The following is a 15,721-nucleotide window of genomic DNA, read 5'->3' as shown; positions in this document are numbered from 1 at the left end:
GTTATTCCCTCCCGTGACACACTACATGAAGGGTCTAGAACTACATCGTGGATTGTGTACTACTACCCTTCCTGAACCGCTGGATAGTGGAAGAGAATCTCCATGAAGTGTCCCATATGTTATCACTGAATCTATATTGCGCTTGGCCTGCCCTTTAGCTATCCCACAGGCCCGACCGGAAACAATCTTTTGCTTGATGGCATTACTCAATACCAATGTCCACCAACAGGTTTGGCGAATGACTAACAGGTATCAACCACCTTACAACAGCAACAGGTATGTCATGATGACATAAGATAAAAAATAAAGCAAGTTGTGTCATTGAAATTGTATGCTACGATCATTTAGAAAAGCTGCGCACACTTCCATGGTTATTGAAGGTGAATTTGAGTGATATAATTTTCTTCCTCAGATCAGAACAAATGTTATAATACTGCTACACGTCTAGTCACTTGAAAGGGGCGCTAATATGTGTGATGTACGTATGCGAGGAGTGCGCATGTGTCATGGGACCCAGAAATTGATTAGTGTGTATGTGAATAGTTAATTAACCAGCTCACGAGCTTTTAATAAACTGTTCGGTATAATAATTGAAGCCCATCTCGTCAATCTATCAACACCTCTGTCATTTGTTTGCGACTGGACTTCTCTCAGATCATCACATATCGCAACAACAAAAGGGCATTAACCAACTTTAGCCCAGGAGAGACCATCTCCCCAGCGAGTTAGTTAGCTAAAATATAGGATGGAGCCGCTGAACCGGTCTGCAAGAATGAAGATTTATTCTATAAAGCACTAACAGGCGTACTAACCGACCCGGATTTAGCTTTGGCTGCAATGCATTGTGGAATTCTGTTTCAAGTAAGCCATCTCAAACTAAAATTGAAAACCTTTTAGGAGTTTAGTTTTAGGAGTTAAAAGCATATTGAACGCTACTGTAATTGCCACTTCAGTAGATACATTTTCAAACAGGTGAATGTGAGGCTTACTCAAGCGCTTTGGGCACTCACCGTATGGTGTAGATGAAGCATTTGCCATTTTCATCGTATGAACTTTCATCTGTCGAAGTATGATGGGTTTTTTTTTTTCGGAAAAGTGCAATAGTTACAAGACAATTCGGAACTCATCCACCTATTCATTTATACTAGCCTCAGAACATCGTAGCAGAACAAATGACAGATAGGAAGAGAAAGATGACGCTTTCAGAATGTAAGCTTGGGATACTGAATGAGGAACAGGACTTTCAGAAAACTGTTATCAAAATTCTCTATTCATATTAGAACGTTAGGCTCAATATTTTGGAGTTTGTTTTCATTATAAACAACATTAAGCTGCAGTGAATGCCTATGGAGAGTGACACGTTCTGATGTCCATAAAATCCAAAACACGATGGCAATTGGAGCGATATTTTCCTGAAGTTCACAGAAAAGTGTCAATTAAGTTCACACCAGCTTTCCAAAGACATGCTTTGCTTCACTCAAATTCCGTGTACCTATTAACTCTGGTGATATTGAATTAGGCATTGTTTATCAATGAGGCTCATTTGCATAGAGGTGGGCAATTTCTCAGACAAATATATGCATATCAACTCATTTAAATATGTGCAAATCACATCAGAGCACCGTGACAGTCTGCTTGGCAGCACAGTTAGTGAACCATTTCACCATCTGCGCATACTTTGTGAATTTAATGCTTTGATTTCATCTGTTTGCTTCTATTTTTATCAGTTCGTGCCACACTAAAATTGTGCAATTCTTTAGTCAATTCTGCCCTCTGTATTTAATCTCAAGACCAGTGGGCATCAGTACTGTCATTATCATCCTCTGAAACATAAGACACATATTTTTTTTTCTTTTCTATTTTTCTGTTTAAATGTTATAATTTAGCTTGGTTTTTTTCCTCCATTTATTTTCTGCTCTTCGATGGCTTACTCTTGGTTTATTTCGTCTTGATTGCGGCACCAATATGACTTCTGTCTACTTGTCTTTGCACTGCTTAATTCTGTCAATAAAGTGTATTAGTTTACCAGTATTTTGGACATATTTGCTTGTGAGTTGCTTAAGCAACAGACTGAACCAAACAGTGCAGCAGACGATATAATAGTCAATGTCAATGTCCCATATACAAAGAACAGCTAATATTAGTGCTGTTCTGATGATCTAAAAGAGAAGTTGAGATGAGACCATTGAACAGCAGAACAGTACATTGGCATACACATGACAACATTTAATGGACTTCTTTTTTGGGGGTTGGGGTGGGTAAAAGCTGGAACTGATTAATGGCATCTCCATTCATTCCAATGCAAAAAGATGATTTGAGATGTATATTAATTTACTGAAGGAATGAACCAGTCGATCACACAACAACTCACAACATCATTAAATGGGAATCAAAACTCATTCCATTCCTCTGTCACGGTGATGATTTCCTTCTCTTCCTACATCCACGATGATTCTATTTTCAGTCTTGCCATGTTGCATCTGCACTTCTCTGTTCACTGCTCTCGTCTCCCCCTCACCCATCTCTTCCATCTATGTTCTCCCCTCATCGTTTCAGCCTCACTGCTCAAATGTTCCACTCCCCCGCTCTTATTTTCAGCCCGGTTTTTCTCAGCATTGGGGGGAATTTGCAGGTGTCAGCAAAGCACAGGTTGATTTCTTTTTTCATCTCCCACCTTCTCCTCCTTATTAGGAGCCCAATTGCCGTTCCTGGTTTGCTACAACCGCAACTAATACGTCTCTTTCTCATCACTCTTTCTTGATGTTTTATTGATTTCAGAATATGAAGTATTCTGTGAATCTACAGCCAATTATTGCACTTTAATTCTCCTTACATCTGCCTCACTTTGACTTGCACTGTGCTTTGTATACAAAAGAGATAGACACTCTTGTTTACAGTGTTTACTGTGCAGCTCTTGCCAACCACCAAAACTAAAGACACAAAATTAAGACAACACAACAAGGAACACCCTGGAGTTAACTCAAACAAAAAGTGGATTGAAGGATAGGTAGCGTAAAACAGTGCAGGTGTACGAGTGTGTGCAAGTGTAGGAAATACATACATGGGATTTGGTAGCTAAAATGAAAAGGCAGATGAATCTGAAATTGATAACTTTGGCTTATCTTGCTCTGAAATATTGGTACAGGTTATTTTCTTTCACCGCTTGAAAACTGCAAAGTTCATTTTTCATTGCAAATTATTTTGTAGACCTCCAAACTATTTATCAGGGTCCCCAGTTTGACAAACACTCCTTTAACCTTTTCAAATGTCTGGTTCCCTGAACCAACTTCATACAGAAGTATTAAATTGCTCTTGCAATTGCTTGCTCGTGTCCCCCACAAACAAGTATATACACAAACACACAGAAGACCCCGCATTACTCTTTTGTGGCAACATGCAAAGAGATGTTTTCACAAGAAAACACCACTCTCAAATCTCAAAGCACTGTGCTCATTTGATTAACTTTTCCCATATTTAATCATATTTTTATATTTATACCCTTATGAGGATAAGCAGTTTGGAAGATTAATGAATGAACACTTGGTGTCCATGCTGTGACAATTGTTAAGATATTATGGATGCCCCCTTCCTGACACAACCCATTTTTTGAAGTCTTGTCATTTTATAAAAACCTATGACCTGGAAAGGGTATCAAGATAGAACTGGTTTTGCTTGAAAAGTAAAATGGTCTCGTCAAGCAATTCCAGTCACATTCACTGTTTTTATTTACACATTACTTTACGTTCACTTACTTACACATTTAATCGCGTCAACCCCCCATTTGAGGATATGCCTTAGCATCTTTTCATTCTCATTCATACTTTTATTCTCACTTGCTCAAGTTCTTCAAATAAGCAGCCAAGCATGCTTTTTTTTTCAAACTGTTTCTTTTTCACTCTTTAACACACAAACCAGTACACGAACCAACCGCAAGTAATTACAGGTAGGCTCATAGTCTCCATCCTCTGTAGGATCAAAGAATAATCTGCTTGCACTTTAAAATTTATCATTTTCAAGTAGACCAGCATGTTGCAGCATGATGAAGTGATAAACTGAAATTAAAAAAATTATAAATCTAGACTTGCCTGTGTACTCTAAAAACCCATAAAAGAAATAAGTGAAATAGACGAGGCAGTAGAGAAAGCTGTTAAGAATGCCTTTCAAAAAACAGTTCTCAGTAGTTCTAACTTTAAAACATAATCGTATATGTCGGAGCAGTATTGTTAAACTTGGTTACTTTTCTAACATCACGTATCGTACTGGTGCAGCAGTCCGCACTCCTTCCCTCCCTCCCTTCCTGTACTTTTGCTGGCTCTGCTTTCATTCCACACTCCTCCCCCCGCTGCTCCTCCATCCCTCCATCTTCCCTCTGGAGAATAGGGGTCATTGCACAAATGATTACTCAGACCCCGGTCGCCATGGCAATGCTGCTGAGTAACAGACGACAGGCATGCATTGAGCACAGCAAAGACGCCGATTAGTAAGCTGGCGATGGAGAGAGAGCAAACGCTGCCTTTGTATATTCCAGTTTTGCCTCCATTTTTTCAGGCTTTCTTTTTCTGCGCGTCTCCAGATAACTCGGGTAGAGGGAACGAGGGAGGGGAGCGATGCAACAGAAAGAAACCCAGCAAACATTCTGCTCACAGCCCTCCAGCTTTGTCTCCTATTCTGGCTCGCCTTCTGTGTCTGAATGACAACTGCTGTTGGTCGCTTTCAACAACTGTTCAAAAAACGGTTTTAACGGTTTTGCATGCATTTCTCCATGCGATCATTCACAGCAACTTAACAGTTGGTGTTTTCACTAAGACTGACAACTGAAAACGAACTCTGGACAAATAGAATAACTTATTTTTATTTGTTGCTTAAGAGTTGCCATTATTAGAGGAGCATAGTAATGTCAAATCATTTTGATGATAAAGATAATCAAATGACAAAATTGCACAATGTTCCTATAAAAATCTAATTGCGTGGCTTTTTCCACATTTGCTGTTCAAACTAGTGTGTTGGTGCATGGTTCTGTCAGCTTTACCCCACAAAGAGACAGCCCCTCCTTCTTTTTCCTATGCTTTTTCTTTTCTAAGCGAGGAGAGAGAGGGGCTGGAGCCAGGAGTCTGGAACAAGCATGACAGAATTTGAATTATAGAAGTAGCACAGCAAAGAGGAAAAGAGGGAAGGCGCAGGGGGAGGGGCGTGTCTTTCTATGCGTGTGCGTGCGTTTGTGTGTGCACGCGTGTGTGTGCGTGTGCGTGTGTGTGCGTGCGTGTGTTTGTGTGTGTGTGCGTGCGTGCGTGCATGCGTGTGTCGGAGAAACAGAGGGAAGGAATTGAATTATCCAACAGTGGAAGCTGTTGTTTTGTAGGCATCGTTGAAAGTGTTGCATATCTTATTTTTAATTGAAATGGGTTTTCTGACGAGTAATATAGAATAATTATTGTCTTTTGTGGCACGAAGGTTCAATAATGAAGCCAAGATCCAACCAATGCAAATTACTGTCAAACCATATTGAGCACCATTTTCATTCAGTTTCAATCCAAGTCTTATGACAAGTAATCCCTCCAAATGTTCCAAGCACTGCTGCCCCATGACATGACTCCAGGTAAATGGTAGAAAATGAAGGGATGAATGAATAGTTGCAAAAATTGTTTACAAGGTTTAACAGTTTGATCATTAAATAATTTGATACGGTTTCCGGCTTTAATAAAATTCTTGAAGCAATACATTACCTTTCTATAACTCAATATGGTTCTTGGTTTTCCACTAAGACTTCCAATTCCATCACTTTAAAATTAATTTTGAACTTGAGGTGAAATTACAAGTGAGATAAGTGTGGTGGTGTTTGACTCTGTGAACAAAAAATGATGCGCACCAGGATTTCTTTGGAATTTGCAAAAGTTTAATTTTGTAATTTGATGGAGTCCGATAAACAAATGAATGAGCCAAATAAAAATACAACTGGAAGAGCTGCCTGCCATCAGAACTAAAATTATAGCATGTTAGGTTGATACTGACCAGCAACAGTTCAAAATCCTGTTCAGAAAAAGGTAAAACTATATGTCGCCTGACTGATAACGTAAATGTTGTGTCCTCCATACACATGAAAATCATATCTTATGTTCTGATGAGAAGAGCACACGTATAACGTTTAGGTGGTCTTTTCAATAAACAATGAACATTTTCATCTTTTTGTGTTCTTCATCCACGGGTAGGCCCTGGGAACTGTACTGATTCTCCCAACATCCTTTCCTTTTCCGAGGTGCATCTTCAAAATATTGCTCTTGTAGTCACAGACTGAACATCTTCTGGTTTTAAATACAACCACCAATGGTTCCTAAGCTGTGCAAGACATTTTTAAATGCCACAGGGGCTTGCAAAACGAAATATAAATCCTACAAATGGCTCACTGCTATTTCTGGTGTCTTACAGGAAGTCACATGCTTAATTGTGTACATCACAGCCTACCAAAATGAGGTGGTGTCACATGCCCATGCCACATGCTACCCAACTTTCCCTCACCTGCTCCCTCTTGTTAGCTTTTGTATTTAAACCCTGCCTGCGCATTCATCCTTGTCGATGTCGACTGTTAATGTCTTTTTCTGATTCTGCTGTTCCTGTCTCATCGTGCATTTCCCGCCCCCCGGTCTCGTGTGTAGGCTCACGGTCAGTACCCGTTTTCTGTATATGTTCCTTGTCCGATTGGACTTCTAACCCTAACCCTGCCCACCGTCCGTTAGTCTCTGCTCCGTCTGTGTCGCTGTTCTCCCCGATCCTTTTTCCTTCAATAAACTGGTCCAAGCTGCACTTGGTCACCCTGCTCAATTCCACGATGAGAGGTGGAAAGGGCAAAGTTAATATTTCATTCAGTAGGCTCACATGCTGAAATTTACATTTCATTTGTTGATGAAACATTTGAAGAATACATTCTATTTAAACTAAAGTGTTTTTGGGAACTATAAAGCAATCATCAACCTAATACAACACATTTTCACACACCTAATTGACCCTTTATGACTAAGAAAAAACAAAAGTTGAGTTGACTAACACATCACAGTATACTTTATCCGCAGACAAACGTTAGGCGTCTCTTGTAGTACCAAGATTGACCTGTAGATGGGGGTTGCAAAGCCATGCGGGGGTTACACAAATGATCAGGGGTGTGGAGTGATCTCCGAGGGCCTAATATACGGCGCAGATGCACGCTCCGCAATTAGGACTCTCGTGCACGACTAACGGGAATGGGAGAAGCTGGTTTGATTGGCTATAATGTAGTCAGCTGTGGCCGCTCCCTCAGTGCTCCGTTGGCTTGTGCTAATCTGTGACTCCAGGTCGAGCCCCACCTCCACATAGACTTACTCCATTCGCCAAACAGGATTTGCACCAGTCACATCTTCAAGCAGTTGATCTAAATTGCTCCAAAGCTCTAGTTTTATCTTATCTGTTCAAAAGACACCCTCTGTGGAGCTTTGTGGCATGTCAATGCGCATTTTAGCAAATTTCAGTGTCATCAATCAGTTTCAAATGACTTCAGTCACCCTTGTAGGGTTTTATCTTTCATCCTTTTTTGTGCATGTTAAGTTGGGATGTTTAAACCTTTTGAGTATTTCTGTTCTATATTTACCTTGCATCTCCAATGGTACTGGATGAAGAATAAAAGACTAATTCTTCTTACTTTGAGAGAATCAGCCCAAAATATATCCAAGTCTTTTCCGCTCACATTAGATTTGCTTTAAGTTTGTAGATGGATATTGTCTGTTCATCCATCCATCCATCCATCCATCCATCCATCCATCCATCCATCCATCCATCCATCCATCCATCCATCCATCCATCCATCCATCCATCCATCCATCCATCCATCCATCCATCCATCCATCCATCCATCCATCCATCCATCCATTTTCTGAACCGCTTTGTCCCCACGGGCGTGCTGGAGCCTATCCCAGCCATCATCGGGCAGTAGGCGGGGGACACCCTGGACCGGTTGCCAGATAATCGCAGGGCACACAGAGATGAACAACCATTCGCACTCGCACTCACACCTATGGGCAATTCAGAGCGCACAATCGGCCTACCAACCAAGTTTTTGAGATGTGGGATGAAATTGGAGGACCCGGAGAAATCCCACGCAAGCACATGCAAACTCAACAAAGAGGTGGAATCGAACCCGAATCCTCCGAACTGTGAGGTAGACCTTCTAACCAATTCCGCTGATAGATATCATAAGATCAAAATTGTTTTATCTGTTTATGGACACATTTAAGCAGTCCTAATAGCCTGGCAGGTCAATGTATGTTGTTTGGTAGTCACACACATATGCACAGTCACATACTGTATGAACCCACCAACCTGCTGAAGCTCCCCCATCCCAAGCATATTGCCTGTCAGAGGACTTTTACACAGGGAAGCAAAGAGGAAGGGAGGGAATGCAAGGGTGTGTGTGTGTTTTAAAGGGGAGGGGGACATTCCAGAGAGGGCACACAAAAACAGAAACAAAGAGGGACAGACATTGTAATGGCATGCAACTCGATACTCTTGCATACTGAATATTCCCCCAGGAGGCTTTTTTCCATCAACCCAGAACGGTGAAGTCGTTTGGCTGATCTAGCCCAGCTTTCCCTCTTTCTGCTTTCGCTCCCTCCCTCTTTTTTTGCCTTTTTTCCACACACACACACACACACACACACACACACACACACACACACACACACACACACACACACACACACACACACACACACACACACAGACACACACACTGTGGAAATGTAACCTTTTGCAAGCCCCCACCCCTCCCACTTCCCATCCCTAGGAAGTTGGCTAGCCACTTTACTGCCAAGAAATATGAAAAACTGGCAGGCTGCCCGTTTCATCTGCAAACACACAGCAAAGGGGAGGGAGGATGGAAGCAGTATGAGATGGAGGGAGGCGGGGGAGGGTGGAGGTGACATAGAGGAGAAGGAAACGCTGCTGCTGTGCTTTGCCACAAGGAAGAAAAAGAATCAAAGGAGCACAGTGAAGCAAATGGAAAATGAGCTTCAGCAAGATAAGGATGGAATTTACTCGCATGGAAAGAAGCTACATTACTGACTCAAGATAACCCATATGTGAACATTCTCCTAATAGCAGCACACCAACACACGCAACCAAGTAAAACGCTTGTTTACACATCAGAATGAAACAACAAGGTACACTTCAAGTAGATAAACACACCTGCTCCATAGTTCAGGAGGAAACCAATATAATACAAAGATCATTTGATTTATTTTATTGTTCTTAACTGCACACAAAAATGTTGACCAACTGACTGAGCTTTTCCTTGGTGTTTGTCTTCAGAATATATTTTAATGATGAAATATTGTTTCAAAGCAATACAATACAAATCAACTTCATTTATACCGTGCATTATACAACAACTTGTAGCTGTACCAAAGCACTTCATTGGATTGGAAAGCAAATTAATATACATGCGCAGAACCATAACAGTTGAAAGTCAGTTGAAAGCTGAAAAACAACAAGGGTCATTGAACAAACGTGGACAAAAAGGGGACTTGCTTAACATTTAAGGGGAGGTCATTCCAGAGGGAAGGACAAGCAATAAAAAAGACTCGCTCCCCTTTGAGGCTCTGCTTAGTCTTTGACACTTTGAGTAGCGCCCAGTCCGCAGATCTGAGGCACTGAGCAGGTGCGAATGGGTGGAGTAGCTCAAATTGGCAACTTAAGGCGAGGGCGGCCGTTAAATGGTTTGAAAACAAATAAAAGTATCTTAAAGCTTACATACCATGTTTATAAATTCTTCCGTTTTACATTTTACTCATTCAGTTGTGGTCTATAAAGTGGAACAGCGATGCTTTTGTCTGAATTTATCGTGGTAGCATCACAGGTCCCTCTTTTATACTTGTTCTGAGGTGCAGCTCAGAGCAAGCCGTTTTGGTGCAGTGTCTTTAAATGCAAATGAGATACTTCATACCCCTCCAGGCCACAAATTGTGCGCCTCCCTTCCCGGTCGGACATACTTGTAGTTTTTTAGCCGAGGTAGAGTTTACTAGCGCCGCAAACTTTTTGATTGATTAAAATATGTCAACAAAAAAAGACTTGTCCATACAACCATACATAACAAAATAAATTCCCTCACAATATTTATGAACACGTCTTGTAAATAAGCACTGCAGTCAAGTTAACTAGTCAGCTAAAGCTAGCATTAGCGAAAAGCTAACAAATGTATTTAACCCATTATTGTGTTACCCAAGAATAATACAGCACAATCAATGCAATTCATCTGATACAACTACTCAAAATACACCCACAAGAAAACACAGTTCTAAAATCAGCAGAAAGACTGATGCTAATGCTATGAAAATGAGGGCATAATGTGAAAGTGAAATACAGTTTATTATTTTTGTGTCATCTCAAGCTTACTGCTTTACTGTGTCCGTCGTTTCCATAGATTGAAGGAACTGAACCATCAATGAAACAATGTCTTTCGCCGAATCCTTCTCTATAGTCCCAAAAAAATTCGGAAACACTCATCCTTGAACAAGCAGGACTTTTACCACAGATGTGGGAACACTGCTTGGAAAATGAAATTTGACCAGGCACTTCTTTGAGGTTCTAATGCTGGGGGACGGTGCAGTGAGTTTTTTGGATTGATGCATCCAACAATGGAACCTTTTGATTCCTCCATTTCAGCATCCTTGAGTTGTTTGGACTACAAAATTCTCTGCGAGTAATAAAGATGGTGGATTTGCGAAACCGTTTGGCCACATCCTACCTTGTTTGGTAGTCCCACCCCAAAGGATGTGACGTAATAGATAAAAATATGTAAGAGAAAATGGAGAAAACTGAAACGAGTAAAAAATAGCCCCCAAATAGATCATAGAATTACGTCTGCAACACCAAGAGGGATAGATTACATGTTTCTACAATCTTGGGGACTCCAAGTGCACAATAAAATGAATATAAAAGCAAAAAGGTGGATTTTCCATGATGTGTCTCCTAAAATGTATTGGGAGCCAGTGAATACAACCCCTCTCAAGAGGACTGCTACCAGAGCCCAAGCTGTCTATTCAGAACTTCTCTGCCTCACACACCAACTCAGGCTCCTTCTCTCCCAGAGAGGTGACATTCCATGTTCCTTGAGCTATCCTCTATAGCCGCCAAGGTCCCCGCCTTTGGCCGCCTCCCATCACGTGCTACTCGCCAATCCCTCTGGCTTCAGAGGAGGCTCCGGGCAAGAGAAAACCAGATCCATTTATTTTACTCTTCATAGGGGTCTTTTGAGCCGTGTTTTGTCTGGTCCGTCACCGAGGACCTGTTTGCCATGAGAGGCGTATAACAACTCATGGAGGAGCATCTTTGTAATCTGAAAGTAAACCCTTGCGTAGAAGCAAACTGGGGCAGTGTTTACTTTCTGGATGGGTGTTTGACACCTCTGTCAGATAGCAGGATTTGCATTTTGGCCTTTGCAAAGGTAAGCCAAAGAGTTGCTGATACGAACAGCACACATTAAGGGGCTGTGTAAGAAGATCATCACCCATCAACTGAGGCCACCTGTAGAAGGGCCGTTTGTTTAATTTAGCTTTAAACTCAGTTTTAAATAACTAGAAACACACAGTCATTAAAACCTCAGCAGCCCTCGACAGTGGAAGCATTTATTTCAAAAGGTCATCACGTCTGCTCTTCGCTGATTGGTTTATTTGTTTGCTCAGGTTTGCCCTGCCTCAGAAATGCGTATGAATGTGACACAGCACGTCGGCGATTCCAATTTTGACATCTCTGTGGAAAAATTTGCCTTGGATAGCATGTGTGTCAATTCCTTCCCACAGGGTAACTTTACACTTATTCAGAGCACAGAAGGAGTTAGCCACCACCATGGTTACAAACAGTACTGGCATCCCTCCACTAAATAGGACTGACAGCAAATCCCAAGAAATGTAAGACTATTCTTGGGTCTTGTAAAACACATTCATTAATTTCTAACTTTACAATGGTAGCTGCTTCTGTCAGAGAATTGAAGTCGAAGAGAAACCTTGCATACTGAAATGAAAGCTGATGGCTGAAGTTCAATTTGGAAAACTGAAGAGGGCCCTGTGTGCCACACTTTGTCTGACTGCCCCAAACTTAAGGAAGGAAAAACTAGTCCAAGCAGTTTGCTCTTTGCCTCTGGGTAATGTATTGGCCCAGGTCAATGGAGGTGAGTAGCATGCAATTTTTTAATTTGAGTTGGTAATTCCTTCCCAGGGAGAAAACTTTGCCATTTTAGGAAAGGAATGACCAGCTATAAAAGGGGACTTGGAAATTCTACCTGACGCTAGACTAACATTACTTTGACTCCTTTGTAGATGGGGCTTAAGCTGCTCACTTTTCTTAAGTTCACAAATCAGAAAGCAGACTACGAGTCTACTACGAGTACATAGAACTGACAAAGTTTCAGCGGTGTTGATGTTGAGGCGGTGTTAGGCGCTGTAGTTGTCTCATATCTGAAATGAAACGACAATTGAATCAGAAAAAAAAACATTCACTGCTCATATGGCCATGAATGCTCTCAGCACTGTATAAAGGCATTTTCATTTCAAGCTCCAATATGCTACAGTTACAGAAGAAAATAAGGCTACATTTAGCATTCATAAAATGCCACGGAATGGAACATCATTCAGAATCAATCAATCAAGTCAAGTTTATATAGCCCTAAATCACAAGCAGTCTCAAAGGGCTCTGTCCTCTGCATTTAACCCATCCCCATGTGATTTTGATCCATCCCCTGGGGGAGAGGGGAGCAGTGAGCAGCAGCGGCGCCGCGCTCGGGAATCATTTTTTGGTGATCTAACCCCCCAATTCCAACCCTTAAATGCTGAGTGCCAAGCAGGGAGGCAATGGGTTCCATTTTTATAGTCTTTGGTATGACCCGGCCGGGGTTTGAACCCACAACCTTCCAGTCTCAGGGCGGACACTCTACTACTAGGCCACTGAGCTGGTATCACTACTAGGCCACTGAGCTGGTATCGAAGAACATCATACCTTTCAATTTCATCCATTGTTGGCATTTTGTCAATGCTAAATTTCGCTGTTGACTTCACTTCCACTCATAAAGTAGAACTTTTCAAGCGTTTGGTAACTAAAAATTGAAAACAACACTGCATTTCATTCTAAATGACAATATCATTTCTTACCTTTGGAGAAGAAAGACATTTGTCCATACGTCACTTCTCTCCACTGCTCAAATGTGATGTTTACCAAGTGCTTGCCTGGCGTCGGAGAAAAGCAAGTATCAATCTTCTTTTGTTCGTCACTTGTCATGGTTTTCCTTTTTTAGCCTTTCTTGAAGAAACTGTGTGTCTGGGGTATATAGATAGCAGTCTCTTCTGAGAAGCGGTATGGCAAAATATTGGCTTCTGGTTACTATGACAACAAGCTTACGCAACGCGCTTGATGTCATAGAAAGAGCGCCGGAAATTCGTACCCTATCCAGTTTTACTTTCCAGAGTGTTAACCTGATATGTATTAGATGTGTGAGTCATAAATGTTCAAATGGAAAGGCTATTGTCAAAATATTTCTGGGAAAAATACATTGGAATGCCCCTTTAATATACCGTAATTTTCAGACTATAAATCGCAGTTTTTTTCATAGTTTGGGTGGGGGGCAACTTATACTCAGGAGCGACTTGTATGTGATTTTTTTCACAAATTTTCAAATTTAAAAATCCACGATGTAGTGAAACCGCGATAAACGAGCCACGAAGTAGCATGGGATTACTGTCATTTGAACTGCAAGTGACGTCACCGGTGCCGCGTGGCGGTTGTTTACATATAGGACAAAGGATTCGATTTACAGGATGACAAAGATGACGAAGGGCCCCACGTTTGAAGGATTTAATGATTTGGAGTGACACAAGGTTTGAAAAACGTATTTATGTTATAGTTATTTGATATATTTTATTTCATGTAGCAACTATTATATGTTTTTATTGTTACAGTTCAGTAGTTGTTGGCTCGTTGAACTTATGTTTTGTTAAATAAAGAGCCGTTTACCATACCCACGTCTTTCCTGGTACTTTGTTAACGCTACAACATAGTTATATACTAGATCTGTGCAGTGCGGCGTTGTTGACATAAAGGACGAGGAATTTGATCGATGGATTTAATGATTAGGAGTGACACAGATGGTTTGATAATATTGTTGTTGTATGATAGTTATTTGAAATATACTTTATATACATCGTTATATGGGTCTGTGGAATAATTAGAAATGCAACTTACAACGAGTCCGATGTCAGTGGCGCGGCGCATATGCGGCGCATACGCGGCATTGTTGATCGATGGATTTAATGAATTGGAGTGACACAGATGGTTTGATAAACGTGTTATTTATGTAATAGTTATTTGAATAACTGAATGTTACGTCAGGCCCGTTCTCACCTCTTCGTTTGTGTATATGTCACGTTAGCATACCTATCGTTTAGCCTGTTGTTGCTGGTTCATGTCTGTTCTTGGTGTTGGATTTTGACAAATAAATTTGCCCCAAAAGTGCGACTTATACTCCGGTGCGACTTATGTATGTTTTTTTTTCACTTTATTGTGCGTTTTATGGCTGGTGCAATTTATACTCCGGAGCGACTTATAGTCCGAAAATTACGGTATTTAAGAAGTGCATTTTTGAGCTTTAATTATTATGATGTAATACAGGGTCCGGCAAAACCACCGGCCAGAACTCCAGAAAATATGGCAGTGGTAAGATCAAAATAACATTATTCGAAAACAAAACAAAAATGAAATGAAACAAAACAAAACAAAATGGCATTATATGTACTTTTCGAAAATAAAAAACGTTTTTGTTTCTTTAATTCATTTACATTTTATTAAACCTACAAATGTGTCAGATTATTTTGCCGGATCTGTACAATACGCACAAAACAGTAATATTTCACAATATACCGTATTTTCCGGACTCTAAGTCACTCCAGAGTATAAATCGCACCAGCCATAAAATACACGTTAAAGAAGGAAAAAAAAAAAACATTTATAAGTCGCACCGGAGTATAAATCGCATTTGTGGGGGAAATTTACTTGACAAAACCCAACACCAAGAACAGACATGAATAGGCAACAACAGGCTGAACAGTACGGTATGCTCACATTACATAAACACATAGGAACGAAACCCTCGGCCCACTGATAACATGAATATAATACGGATCAGTCGTGTGAGTGTGGAGAGGGCACCCAGACCATCGAGCATATCCTCCGAGCATGCACCTTGAATGTGAATCAGAACACCTTAGAATGGTTGGCTGTTTGGCGTGACAAGCTATAATGATAAACACATAAACGAGGAACTGAGAACGTGCCTGACGGAACATTTTAAGAGTTATTCAAATAACTACAACATAAATAACAAGTTTATCGAACCACTCGTGTCACTCCAAATCAGTAAATCCAACAAAATCTTCATCCTCCGTGTCACTTATAAACAACTCCGCTGACTCCGGAAGTACATGTGGGGCTTCCTCTTCTACGTGGTTTACGTCAGACTCATCATCAGTTGCAGTTCCAAATATTCCACAGCCCTAGAGCGCCCTCATGCGGTTTAGCGTGAAAATATGTGAAGTGTTATAATGATGTGTTAATAATTTCATATATAAGTTGTTCCTGAGTATAAGTCACACCTCCGGCCAAACTATGAAGAAAACTGCGACTTATAGTCCGGAAAATACGGTAGGTAACAAATGTG

The 15,721-nt window shown here is 40.9% G+C and overlaps 1 long non-coding RNA gene across 1 annotated transcript; it reads right to left on the bottom strand.

The window, feature by feature from the left end:
• Nucleotides 1-9,300: 9,300 nt before the first annotated feature.
• Nucleotides 9,301-14,391, bottom strand: LOC147047814 (uncharacterized). Its single transcript, XR_015067763.1, has 3 exons — nucleotides 14,251-14,391; nucleotides 13,164-13,329; nucleotides 9,301-12,473 (listed from the first exon to the last, which is right to left on the bottom strand). It is a non-coding gene; the product is annotated as an uncharacterized LOC147047814 (long non-coding RNA).
• Nucleotides 14,392-15,721: the final 1,330 nt, after the last annotated feature.

This window comes from Syngnathus leptorhynchus, chromosome 12 (genome assembly GCF_054491065.1).
Source record: "Syngnathus leptorhynchus isolate UIUO chromosome 12, UIUO_Slep, whole genome shotgun sequence".
NCBI classification, from domain to species: domain Eukaryota; kingdom Metazoa; phylum Chordata; class Actinopteri; order Syngnathiformes; family Syngnathidae; genus Syngnathus; species Syngnathus leptorhynchus.
This window is presented reverse-complemented; position numbering and strand designations above follow the sequence as displayed.